This window comes from Haemorhous mexicanus, chromosome Z (assembly GCF_027477595.1).
Source record: "Haemorhous mexicanus isolate bHaeMex1 chromosome Z, bHaeMex1.pri, whole genome shotgun sequence".
NCBI lineage: Eukaryota > Metazoa > Chordata > Aves > Passeriformes > Fringillidae > Haemorhous > Haemorhous mexicanus.
In genome coordinates this window covers 14,020,282-14,035,153 of record NC_082381.1, presented here as the reverse complement: position 1 = coordinate 14,035,153, position 14,872 = coordinate 14,020,282, and positions in this window count along the sequence as shown.

The following is a 14,872-nucleotide window of genomic DNA, read 5'->3' as shown; positions in this document are numbered from 1 at the left end:
AAAAAACCCCAAAAAAATCACCCATCTTCTATTTCTAACAATAAAGAATGGATTATGTTACATTTTCAGCTACTTTCAGTATAATGTTATCCTGTAGAAATCCTATTTAGAAAACCAGTCTTTCTAAGACTCGTCCTGCACTGGGGTTTTGGGGAGCACTGTCTGTATAAAACCTGCTCTTCAAATGAAAAAAAACCAAACCTTCTTACCAATATCTAGAACTTAATTGCATGGTGAAGTAAAGTTATATTTAATAGGACTGGGCTTGATTTTTAATTATTGAACGCCTCAACTTCTTCAGTGCTCTCTGCCACATCCCAATGTTCCATTTTAGGAAGTAACATACTTAAATGTTTTTAACTCAAACAACTATGTTTAAGAAAACAGCAATGTATTCAGAGTGGGATTTAAATATGTTAGACTATTGTCCTTAGAGAGATTTTATCTGTGTAATGCAAGTGCAAAACATCCTGTCCTTTATTTTACTCCAAAGTTTAAATGTTTCCTCTAGAAACATTATTGTGGCATCAATTTCTAACAAATATTAAGTACCCTACCTTTAAAAAAAATGGATTAATATAAGGCATAATGCTAAAGTATGTGTCAAGTGTAACCTTTATAACTTTGCTTGTCAGGTTTTTCCATTAGAGACCTCATAAGCAGCCCCTGCATATCAGTCACAGTGTACCCTGACAGGTTTAACCTTCCCAAGTGGCTGAATACACCATCTTCACTGCAGCCTATTGACCAAAGCAATAAGCCATTCTGTATAGTGTATTAAAGTCATTTTCCACATGCTACCTCAGCACGACCCATTGTTCATGCTGGCTCCTGCTGACCATGAAAACCTGCACTCCACACTAAATTGCTACACTTTACACCGTTACACCAGTTAAGCAGTAAGCCCCCTACTGAATTGTTTTTTTCCCTTCATCGTCTAAAAAGCACAGCGATTATCACAAATGCTCAAGATATGATTTTAGTCTGCAAATAATAAAAACCAACCCTGCAAATAATTTAAACACTTAAAATATATGCTGACTGTGGAAACTTTATTTTTGTTATAATTCACCAATCCTTTGTTCATAGATATCTAAGGGTGGCAGGCCATCTGTGCAAGCCTGAGCAGCCCTGGGCACTCTGTGTCAAAGGTTGCATTTCAGCCCCATGAAATTCATGCTGTCTCTGCTGAAATCAGCTTTGTTGCTAGACCCTGTGACAAATGACTCCAATCTAGGTTGAATGCCCTTGACTTGACCCTGGCCAGTGAAAACAATAGGGCAAACTCAGCCAGTGGAAAAGATGTTCTGCACTAATGAACCCAGCGGTGGCCACAGGTCAGTTAAAAAAGAGGGGATAATGTTCAATCTTTTCAGGTGCACATTTATAATGAGAGAAGCACACAATCCCTTTCAGGATGGAGCACATATAACAAAGAAAGTATTTGTACACTCATCAAGGCTAATGGACCCTGAGGGTACTATAGGAATATGTTTTTAATTTAATCTTTATTGAATGACCTTACACACTTCATTTTCTCTGCACGGCACCATGAAATGGACACGGTCTCACTAAGTTCAGTGCCGAAAACAGATGAATATATAAATGACCATTGCCTGCTGTGTATGCAGATTAATTTTCTTCCCTTATTTTCACCTTTGTCCACCCTGTTGCTTACTCCTAACACAATTTCTTATGGCAATATTTCTGCTATAAAGACTTTTTTTAGCTGCCTACAGTTACTGTACCATTTTCACCGTGGGATACTGAGAAGAGAAACAGTGTCTGGTACATGTATGTTTAAAGAATTTTTCATCACATGTTATTCTTCTTTCTGCTGAGGGAGAGGAGTCCTTTCCCTCCTTCATCATGGGGTTCTTCCCACCGGAGATTGTTCTTCATTAAATCCTTCAATGTGAATCCATCCCATGGGGAACAGTCCTTCTGAAACTGCTGCAGCATGGATCACACTTGCATGGGGTGCAGTTCTTCAAGGATAGGCTACTCCAGTGTGGGGTCCTCTCTCCACAGGCCTCCCACAGGGTCACAGCTTTCTCTCAGGCATCCCTCTGCTCCAATGTGGGGCTCTTCCATGGGCTGCAGGTGGATCTCTGCACCCCCACAGATCTCCATGGGCTGCAGAGACACAGCTGCCTCACGACGGTCTTCACCATGGACTGCAGAGGAATCCCATCTTGGGCATCTTGAGCACATTCTCGCCCTCCTTCTCCACAGACCTTGTTGTCTTCAGTAGTTCCTCTCACATATTCTCACCCCACAATTTTCTGGCTACAATTACATCTAAATAATAACATTTTTTTCTCCTTCTTAAATCTATTATTACAGAGGTGTTACCATAGTTTGTAATGGGCCTGGCCTTGACCAGTAACACATCCGTCTTTGGAGCTGGGGATTGTCTCTTCTGGACCTGAAGGAAGCCTCTGGCAACTGCTCACAGAAACCACCCTTGTAGTGCCCCCACCTACCAATGCCTGGCCATGCAAACCTAAGAAAAAATATGACTTTTCTCTAGCATCTCTTCCTAAGGCGTCCTGTTCTTGCAAAGCGAAGACTCTTATCTCTCAATGCTTCTGGTGCATAACACAGACATACTTTGGCATTTTTAAATTTATACTCTATTAATAATTTTGTTGCAATGCTGTACCTTGCTATGCTCCATTGCCGTCTAGTTTGAATTCATACATAAATCAACTTCAAACATAAATCAACTTCATGTAAACTTTTGAAATGCATTGGAGGCCAGTCCTAGAACCCAAGCCTCAATTTCCCTGTATATAATATTACCAACAAATGAAGGAGGAGAAATCCTTGTCATAAACTGAAGCATGCCCTGAAAAAGCCTTCCATAAATTCAAAACACACTAGTCAAAGCAAGTTGCATCAAAACTTGCAGATTATACTGTGATTATAGCTTTATTTCCTTTAAAAGAGTTTATCTGGTATTGCGAAGTGTTGAGAAAAAATACTAGATATTCTTATGCAATTTCAAGACCCAAATCCTCTAAACAAACTGCTTTCAATACAACCTTGTATGATAATTTTTTGCATGAAAACCAACCAATGTAAAAGTCTCCTGAGGTCCTGCTCAGAAAACTACACCCTCATATGCAATCAAAAGTGGTTATACTTTCAAAAGAATGGACAAATATAGGCCAGTAAAATCTGACTGTTTACAAAAACTAACAACTGCATTTCCTCTTCTGTTTTCAATAAAGGAAGGAGATGTCTGAAAGTCTTGGTTAAAAAGATTAATTACTTATAATTTTACAGTAATGCCTAAAGATACAGGCAAGTCTCATTTTTTGAAGTACTCTGTGAACATAGTGATACAAAAGACAGTTCATACCTCGAAGGACTTACAGACTGCTGGAACAAGAAAAATACATAGAAAAAAAAAACAAAATTAGAGCTACATGAAGGGACTTACTCAAAGCCACATAATAGACTAATAATAATTAATGGAATATAAAGGTCAGCAGGACCAGGGCAGTGATCATCCCCCCTGCATTCAGCACTGGAGCAGCTGCACCTTGAACACTGTGTTCAGTTTTGGGCTTCTCATGACAATCAGGACATTGAGGTACTGGAGCAGTTCCAAAGAAGGGTAATGGAGCTGGGGAAAGGTCTGGATCATAAGCATGACCAGGTGCAGGTGGGGGAGCTGAGGGTGTTTAGCCTGGAGAACAGCAGGCTCAGAAGAGATCTTTTCAGTCTTTACAGCTACCTGAAAAGAGATTGTAGCGAGGTGGAGGTCAGTCTCTTCTCCCAGGGAACAAGGGAACATGGCCTCAAGTTGCTCCAGGGGAGGTTTAGATTGGCTGTTAGGGAAAATTTCTTCATGGAAAGGATTGGCAAGCCTCAGAACTGGCTGCCCAGGGAAGTGGTGGGATCATTGCCACTGGGGGTATTTAAAAGATGTATAGATAGGGTGCTTGGGACGGGTTAGTGGTGAGCTAAGCAGTGTCGGGTTAATGGTCAGACCTGATGGACTTAAAATTTTTTCCATCCCATATGATTCTCTGATTCTATCTAAAATACAGGCATAGTTTAACAAATTTTTAAAATATTTACTATTTTTATGTTTTCTTACAGCAAACCTGGTAAGACATAGGTATATCATGGTGCAGTAAAAATGTCCAGCCATATTTAAAGGATGTGCACAGAACTATTCCACAGATTCTTTGCTTGTTTCAGCTACTGGATTGACTGATTTTGGTAACTAAGAAAATGTAGCTACATAATTAATGAAGAACAAGGAGTATCACAAATGACATCAGGCTTTTGAGACTAATGTACACAAGAAAAGAGAAAGAAGGAAAATCTTAGATATCTATTTCCTGTGGCTACAAACCAGAGGCTTGCAGTGAAACTAAAATGCAGGAGAATTGTACAGATCTGATTAGAAAGTAAATTTTTTAATTTGGAGTTCTCATTACTATTGGATTGCCCATAAAATCAGACTATGAACCTATATAAGAATTGGATTTTGCATTTTTTTAGGTAGGTCATTCAAATAAGCTCTCAATGCTCAAGCAGAAAAGAAGACCTTCCCTTTTGCATAATACCCAGTGTCTATGATGGTCCCTCAAATAATCAAAAGAATTTGCACAACTAAAGTAAGAATTTTAACACTGAGGAAAAGGTCACTGGGTAAAGATAAATCTGATTCTTGTGTGTAGAAATGGTAATTAAAGTCATGAAAACAGATGAGGTTATTAAGAAGAACATATCAAAGGTTGCAAATCAACATGGTCACACAACCTCCCTGACCTTCCCTCAATGCTAAGCAAGTTGCTGCAGAAATCAATGATTTCAGAGTTCTGTAGTCCCACCAAAGCATAGGTCTAATTATGAAAAGAAAGCAGTTTTACTGTTTCCACACTTACACAACCAAATACTAAACCCCATTCTGATCAAAAAAAAAGGGACCAAATGGCAGGAATATGACATTAAGCCCAGTGCAAAAATATTAATTAGAGAAACTTGCAGAAAAGTGAAGGCACAGAAGCAGACCTTTGACCTACTCTTAAAGTATTTCCAAAACTACAGTAGTGCTCTGGAGCAAGAAAGAAAGGATTTGAACATTTAAGATGATGAATTGCCTTTGCAGATGAAATCAAAGCCAAAAAAGAGGCAATTTTGTTTGGCATGGAATTGCTTTTAGAAGTAACTGTCCAAAACAAGTTTTATTGTGCAGTAAATATACTTAACATTCTTTGATTCAGTGAGAAATTCAAAATTTCCTGTTACTTTGCTATGCAGTTTGATTTTGTCTTCATTCACAATACACAGATTACACTGTGCTGTGACAGCCTGAGTCAAACTTGTCTATGTCTGAGTCTTAGAAGCTCACAGTATATTATTATTAAATTGCATGGATGAAAATTAAACCTATTATTTCCACAGCTAAATGGTGTATTTGATTATATGAACTCAGATTGAAATTGTGTGACTTTTACAATACAAAACAAAACCAAAGACTAATTTATTGGTCATTTCTCTATACGTGCTTGCTTAATTGTCATTCAGTTTTGTAATATTTTTTTTACTTTTTTTAGTAAACTAGGATTCACAGTCTATGAAGCAAGAAAAGATTCAGTCCAACTTAAGATGTTGATCATGGTCAGATAAGAGATGCTTGGTGCATGCATTTATTTTACAGTCCTGAGAACATAATTGATTTCTACCCATGTATATACAAAGACATAAATAGACGTAAGATATTAGAATGGACTATAAATCAGATATTTAATTCATAATTGGCTTTCAACAAAATTTGATAATTTTTTTCTCTTTATCGCCCTTAAATTTATGATTGCACTTTCTGACTAACTGAAATATTTGTTTTCCCATTATGGATAGGCAATTCCTACGACTTTCAGTCTACATGAAGTAGAGTATAAACCAGTCATTGCTGCTGCAGGATTTTTTTATTTTGTCATTCATATCCAAATATTAATATTAGTATGAGAATCATTCAAATACAGGATAACAAAACTTAAGTAGGTATCAGCTTGGAGTCGCTGAAATTTTTAATAATAATGCTTTTGATAATTATTTAATTTTTTATTTATAATTACCTGATTTTGTTTTGAAATGTAATTATGAATTCTAATTAATATGCCTAAACTTTACATGTTAACTTTATACTAGTTTGCATAATCCTGATTTTCCCCACTGAAAAAAAAAAAAAAAAAAAAAAAGAAACAGAATAAGAAAGGAAAAAAATAAGGAGAAAAAAGCAAACTATATCTATTAAATCTTCCCAAGGTCATTGCCCTCTGTCTTTTTCTGCTTCTCAACAAAGTACTCATTTTTCTAAGCTTCCTGTCAGTGTGCCATGATATCCTTCACATCTGCCTGTGCCTTTGCTTTTATTAACAGAAAATACAGCCATAGCTTTAGTGTCATGTGTACTATAAAGATAGGATTTTCAAGAGATTTGACAACTCTAATATTTTCTGAAGTATTCTCTATGTAACACAGAAACCGTTTATTACTCCTAAGTAGTGACTGTCTCTCCAGCTTGAATAATGAAGTCCTCTAGGTTAGTATTTTCTACAAGGATGCATTTAAGGAAGAATTCCTCTGCAGTCCAGCACTAAAACAATGGGTGTCATAATAGAAATCTATGCACCATCAATCTTAGATGCTGCTATAATCAATCTAACTCTTTGGGCAGTGAAAATACAATATGTTATTGTGTTAAACTAAGAATTTTCTTTTCCCAAAATGTTTATAAAAAAACATAATAAAACTATTTATAGGGACCAGCTCTGCTGTGCAAGGTAGGATAAATTAAACCTTCGATGAACAGTCTTTCAGCTGCAGAAGATTTACATCTGCTACCTGTAAAACAAATTTCCACATGGTGCAGGAAAACAGTTTTTGAGAATTATACAGTACTCAAGCAAAAAATTAAGATCTTTCAATACTTCACAGTATTTTGTCTATAAAAAAATCCCAAATTTACCACAATTTAAAAAATGACTCATCATTAACTAACATACAAATGGTTTTTATTTCTATCCCAAAATTACACAGTTCTTTAAATAAGAGTTTTTACTAGGTCATTTTCACAAAATTATGGAATACAAATATGAGAATAAGCTTCCATACAAATAATTACAAAATAACTGGGGCAATTTTAATGTCTGTAAGCAATACCAGCATAGACATTGAATCAGAAATACACCAACCTTGAAGACATTAAAATAACAAATAATCTTATGAATAATCCTGCAAAATTCAATTATGCATATACTTAAGCCTTTTTTTTCATCTTGGAGGATATAGAGATTTTTAATATCAGTAGTTAGTTAAACATGTTTGATATACTTGGTATGTTTCAGATCACTTTATTTTAGTAACATAAGTACTCTACTAATGCAGAACAGAAAGGAAAAATTTGATCACAATCCCTTAGCTTGTTTTTGTATGCTATTTGAACTTGTTTTCTATCAGTGTTAAGGAAAACCAAAATGTACAACAATAGTCATAAGATGGATTCCAAGGTCAAAAATAAAATTCTAAGCCTGCATTGAAGTCAACTCTACTGTTTCTAGTTTTAATTATATGGGAAACTGTAAAAGGAGTGCTAAAATACAACAATAATTAAAACAGTTTTGAAACATAAGTACTGGATTAGTCTTACTGAAATTTCATCTGAAAACATCATTTGCATACTTTTAAGTCTAAGCCTGATGTAATTGCACAGCATTCTCTGCAGCATGATTCATATTCAGGAACCAGATTGTCCTCCCAGTGCAACATAAATACATCCTTCATTTATTTTCAGGCGGTAAACAGGACTGGAGAAAAAATGTATGCATGGCATAGGAGGAGAACTGAGAACAGTGGCAAGAGGTGCTGGTCATTGGGTTCCTCTTGCAAGATCCTCTCCAACTAAACTGCTTCTGACCACAGTGTAAAGCTGTTCCAGTATCCCAGAGAATAAAGATTTGTTCTATTTGCTTGTAGCTTCTACTAATAGAATAACTAAAGACTCAAAGCAAACTTTCAGTTTCTGACATTCATTACACTTCTTCCTCCACATTTCTTTTTAGTCATATTCTTCCCCAAGCAGACCCATTCAGGGCTAAACACTTAGCATCACTAATATTAAACATACCGCAACTACATGTCAAAAATGAGTGGTGTTCTGACTAACTATGCAGAGGAGCTGCTCTTCCTCCTTTCTCAGAGTTAGAAGAAGCATTCAACAATACTAAGATCAAGGAAAAAAATCCTTGACATTAGCTTATTTGTTTGATCTTTAAAGTAAATTACAAACCTAACTAATCTCCCCAAAACCTCACTCAGATCACATCTGTCTGCTGTACAGATGTGCAAATTGGAACTTGAGGGACTCACCTAGAAGCACAGAATAAATATGTCTCTTAAACAGAGTTGGATTTCAGGAGCCTCCTCCTTGAGCTTGTGTTCATATTTTGATGCCTTTCCATATGACTAAATTATAGGTTTTCAAGAATAAATGTGAGAGTGAATAAATAAGTTATAGGGACACACGATCATAGGCCAGTCCTTATTCAACCCCAAGGCTTTCTCATTTCTACATAGTACACTTTAAAGAGTCTTAGTATCTCAGAACAAATGTGGTTTTAAATGTACACTATTGAGAAAATCCATGTTCTCCTTAGGACTGTGAAGGGAAACCTGTGAAAAATATCAGTTTGTCAATTGACTTGAATCAATTTAATTTTGAGGGATAGGGTGTTTTCTCTATTTTCTGTTTCTGAAGGAACTACCTTTACAGAAGATTAGGCTTACAGAAACTGCATGTGTAAATGGTTTTGAAATGCAGAGCAAATAGACTCAAGTGCATTGGGCACCTACATTGTTGAATACATACTCATTTTACAGGAAATTCAAGTGGTTAAAACAGTAGCCTTTGCTTGGTTGAAGTTCTTGTTCATCTAACGATAATCAAGTGCACTGAGATGACTGCAAAACTAAAGGCTGAAAAATAAACAAAGAAACAGTCTGCTTGCTCCCTAACATAGAAACACACAAACATTTTGTAAATAACTTCAGATTAGCTTTTTTTTTTTTCTTTGCAGCACAGATGTCCTAGCAAAACAGTTCCAGATTATGCTCTGTTTTCCAGTTCTTCGGTGGCCTCTTTTGACAGACACAAGAAATATTTTCTCAAGGAACAGGTCTTTGGGTGGACATAAAAAGTTTTCTTTGTCTGATGAAAGTTATCCAAATACCCCCAAATTAAAATCCATCAGGTAATGTTGTAATTTTCTTTTGTGAAATGCAGGCTAGAAATCTGTACTTTTCTGTCACTTTGCCAGTTCCAAAAAATTAGAATGTACATGCATAGTTTATAATTGTTTGGTCAAAAATTATCATCTCCCTTACTCACCCCAAGTGGGGTACAATGGGCCACTGACTGTTCAGACAAGAGGTACAAGAGGGACCCTGACTCAGAGGTTGCTAAAACACCCAAAGCAACAATAAAAATATCAGACAATAATTTAAAAATTGGACTGACCATTATACTTTATAGGAAATTTGTTTAAAACTATTATATATAGTACTTCCTATCAAAGACTCCATGAAGGACATTTAATGCTGCCTGATTCCAGAGGGAGGAAAAATTGGCATGGTGTTAATTTTAGTTCTTTACAAAGCATCATTTAACTATAACATAGTATCTACAACAAGATACGGTTCTTTTTTCTGTCTTCAAAGTGATAGTTTCCAGGAGCTGCAAGACCTTAAACATTTCACGGTAGAGCATAATACTATTTTGTGAAGACCAAGAAAAACTCCAAAAGATTGTTTCAAAACTTCTGTAAAAGCGCCTACCATTTTCTAACCACAAATATTAAAATGCAGTAGATAACACAACCAGTCCATCAGGTCCTTTTGTGAGGAGGGAGATGAGAATATTCTGTTATCATGTAGGTTAGGATGATTATGACAACATTATTAGAACAAGAACTTGGAAAAAAACCCTTTTTGTCTAAATATCATACTGCTTTCTTAAGTATGTGTAGTAGAAACAGTATTGTTTAAATAACAGAGGAAAAGAAACAAATAGAGTGGTTATTTAATTATTCTCCATGCACTTTGCCAGATTCCCCTCTGTCTGGGGTCAATGTTACATTTTGATTTCCATATCAAAGGCTATGATTTTAAAAAGACTTTACCCTTCAGCATCAAGACAAACTTTGGAGCTTCTCCTGGTGCATGCAGGTAATATCTCTGGCTTGCTCTAATCCTGCCTATTCACATTCCATATGTTATCTTTGACAGAAATCAGAAAAAAAAGCATTAATCCACAGAACTACTCTGCACTTTTTACGTTAGATTGAACAATTGTGCATCCACAGGTAGCAGAGAAAAAGGACACTCTCAAGGCACTTCTCATTTATGTTTTCTCTTTGCTCAAAGATTTTTTTTTTTCTTTCTTCACTATCAATATTAAGATCCAATTGTGACCTTTTTAAAACTAGTTCAATGTGGAAGAATCCCACTCTCTTAATTTCATGGCTTCCCTTCCTACTTACCATCATTTTCTATTGCTTCAAATTGTTCTATAATATTATAAAATTTTAAAAAGAAAGTTAGATCTAAAATGTATAATTTCAGCATCTGGACTTTGTTTTTAAATAGTCACCCTTTATATAAAATTTTATCCACAACAAAATTTAGTCTAAGCAAAATATACATCACTGTGTAGTTCTAAATTGCAACTGATAGTAATTACAAACTGAAGCAAGAATAGAGGACATAATCATGTAAGAATACCTTCATTGCCTCAAGATATGTAAAAGCAACTAATGCATCAGACTGGCTCTTGTAAATGCTCTAGCTACAGCTCTTTTCATTACACCCTCATATGATCTAATTTTGTCACAGCCCTTGACTAACCTGGAAAATACGCTGTTAGCTCAGATCACAATACTTTGCAATTCAGTTCATAATATTTTTCTAAGCAGGAAGAAAGGAAAGAAGAAGAATGCATATTAGAGGAAGTACTTTGTCAGCTGCTTTTAGTGTTCACTTCCAATGAATGACAGAATAAATTCCTGGTATTGTATATTATTTGTAGTCAGATAGGTGCTAAAGAAATAGCGGAATTAGAACATAATCTCTTATAATTTAAATATGATTTATATTATTATTATATATTCTTAGTCTTAAATTTTACCTGTGTTTGAAACTGATGCAAAGGAAGGAATTTTAACTTGGCTCAGTCAAGACATACTGGGTACAGAAATTCAAAGAGAAAAGCTTGAATGTAATCAATGAAATTTTTTACCCCCTTGTTTATTTTTATTTTTTCCTCTGTCAGGAGTCAATGTGATTTTGGAATACAATAACTGATTTTTAAATAAAATTAATATACTTCATAATCTAAATGATGAATTGAGTATTTCAGTCATCATCTTGTTGATGAACAATATCCCACTTGTGAAGATATAATTTGTGGGACCAGGACAAGGCTGAGTGCTGAGATTACCACTACTGCCCAGTCTGGACACAATGAAACCCCGATATGCTCCCCACCTGAGTACTGCTGGTCCAAACTGAACAGCAGTCTCATTTTTTGTCAAGAATAGCCAGAGTTGGGAAAGAAAATTTTCTCTTTGGTTTTTTAATTACTTACTGTATCTGAGCACTCAAAATATTCCAAGGATTTGTGGTTAAGTACTGTTTTATTGTCTTTGTTTGCTGGAGTTATATAGTGAGAGATTTAGAAGAGACAGAAAAAAGAAAGATCAAACTTTATGGGCTTTCTAGCTTTATCTTTTAAATATATTTAACAGATTTAGTTTTAATTTTTGTCTTATTTGACCTCAAAAATGAGAATTTTTTAAAATCCTTTTAAAAAATGAAGATTTTGGAAGAAATCTGCAAGGCAAATATATGCACTGGACTTGCATCCAGCATAGTCCTGGTCTCTTTTGGATCTCTATTCACTTTTACAAGAGCAGATTGGGAACATACCTGTGCATGAACTGAGGAAATGGAGAAGTACCTTTAGCAGGATTTTATTGCCTAAATTAATATAATTATTTGGTAAATTATTTAAATAAACATGACCATTAAATCTATATAAAATTTCTTTTAAAATCAGTGCATACATTCTAAACTCTAACAGCTGAAAACACACAAAACTTATACTTAAAATTTTCAGTATTTCCTTAGACTTCCAGCTTTTCCAAATAGTATTGTAGTAAATCATGGCAAAAGATAGAGGCAAACTTTACACAGGAAATAAACTAACACTGAAAGTGTTATAATAATAGGAAGAATTAGATTAATCCTATAAAATGTAATGAACAAACATTATTGATTAAGCAAAAATATTTTTTCCTTAAGAATAATCTTCTATTTCTTTTTCGTTGAACCCTTAATGGTGAACATGAGCATAGGAATTTCAGAGTAAGAAATAAATAGGGAACTCTGCCACACTTTTGGAAATCAATTCTCAACATTCCACATAAACATGTTTCTAAGTGGCTTTTATTGAGGACTAGCTACCTAGTCCTCAATAACTAGGTAGCTAGAAAAACACAGGGAGAGAGTAGCACCTTTTATCTTAGTCATGTTAGTGCACTACCCCCATCCAAAGCAGGACGTTAGAGCCTAGATCTGCACCCTGAAGGTGGTTAATCAGGGTTAAATGTGGTCATCTCCAGTACTACTCATGAGATTTCAGGTAACATCTCTTGGCAATGCCCCAACACCTGTACCAAAATTCATTAGCAGAACTTGGGTTAATGTTTATAGATATATTTCTGACCAGACTTCAGTCTTTTGCTCTCTGTTTGCTGACTTTTCCTTATGCTTTATTCACTTTGCAGTGATTACCATGCAGTCTTGCATTGCTGCATTAACAGTCTGGCAATTGTGCTTCCATCTGCCCTGCAGCAGCATCATTTTGAAACAGTTTGCAAACCTGGGAAGGATTCCTGAGACTAAATACTCTCTGCTTCTGTCTTTTGCTTGTTTTAGCAGCTAACACTACTCACTAAAACATGTTTCTTCTGTACTTAAATTGCCAATACACGCTTTTAACTAAGAAGAACCCTTCACCTCCTAGGTACTTTTGAACTTTAGGCTTCTGGGTGTTGCAGGACCATACACAAGTACTGCTAAGCAGCACAGGAGTAGAATGTTTTTTGTATCTGTCAATCCATAAATGGAATATAATCAATGTTCATAATATTTAAAACATAAGAGCTACATTTACAAGGAGAGAAATAAAATCTAAATCACATTGGCAAGTTATATTTGTATGAATATAGACATAGTTGATTTTCTTACATGCTACTTGGCATAATTTAAACATTTACACAACCTAGTCCTAGAATTCATTCAAAATGTAACCCTACCCTAGGTTCATTTCCCCCACTTGTGGAAATGCACCAAAAGCTGCCACATGGCCTTTGCCCTTGTATTTGGTGTCAGATAAAGGATACCCTCTCATTGCCTCTAAAAGATAACTAAAAAGACAATTTTCACATAAAGACTGAATGTCAGGAGAGCTTTTTGAGCTTTTTTAAGCTACTTTGTGAAAGAGCTGTTTGCTGTCTGTTATTACCAATTATCTTCATTCTTTACTTAACTGTAAACAGAATTTAAAAGTTACTGGAGTGCAAATGTTCCCTGCCACCTGCTGTGGCAGTAGTTCTAATTGCACTTATCCTTATACCTGTTTTCGATCTAAATACTAATAAGTGCATACACTACAGCAGAGTACACATCTTTTTGCTTGCTCTGAAGAGAGACTAGACAATGCAAGACAGCTTTGGACTATAGAAGTTTCATAGTCAATACTCACTAAATAAAAAAAAAAAAACAAAAAAGGAAATCCTTCTGTAGCCTGAAAGTAGACAAAGATATGTCCCTAAAAGTGGAGTCACCTAAACACACCACTTTTATGCCAGACAATATCATCACTGTGGTATGCAGGTTTTTTTAAGAATATGAGTAAGTTTTACCTACAAGGTCATTCCAAATCCATCTTCCTCTCCTTTTCTTCCTCTCTAAAAGATTGAAATTTCTCTGTTTTGTATAAACCTTGTCTATTGCTGATTTGGTGTTACTCAAGTAATTGATGAAGATTGATTTTATTGGAATTTCACTGTCCGTTGTAAAAGGTATTTAGGTGAGTATGGAACACCAGTGAATCAAGTCCACAAAACTTCCAGCAGCTTTTTTATTTTCAGATAAATTAGTAGGAAAGGAGAAGAACAGAATGAAGGAGGAAAAGAAATTATACTTACTATGATTCTTCCTATGTCATGAAGTTATTACAGAAAGAAGAGGAGCTGGAGGGTCTCCATACTGATAATATAACGGGAGAAAATAGGAGATTTTATTCTTTCTTCATTCGTCAAATTTATATAATATAGCCATTTTTCTGGAGAAATTCTTAAGAACAAAGCATGGTTGTCTTAAGAACTAAAGAATATTTTTATATAAATTTTCTGGTAAATTATTTAAAATATAGCTAAACTTGATTGCCTTAAGTGTTTTCTTAATCTCTATATTCAATTAATAACAAATCAGGAAAATAATTGAACTGAATTCAATTTGTATATAGCAGATATCTGACTAAGCAGGTTGCTTAGAAGATTTAAATATTTATGCAGTAGCAGCAAATAGTTTATTGTACATAGAAACATAAAGAAATATAAGCTTCAGTTGACACACATATAGTAAGCAGACCATTAGGAGTTAACAGCTGTAGGCTAGGTCTAATTCAGTATTAGATTCACACATCTTAGCTTTTTCTTTTTCCAGAATCAATATCTGCAAATAATAAATGAGATCCCAAAGGGTTGAGTTAAGCTCTGACTGCCAC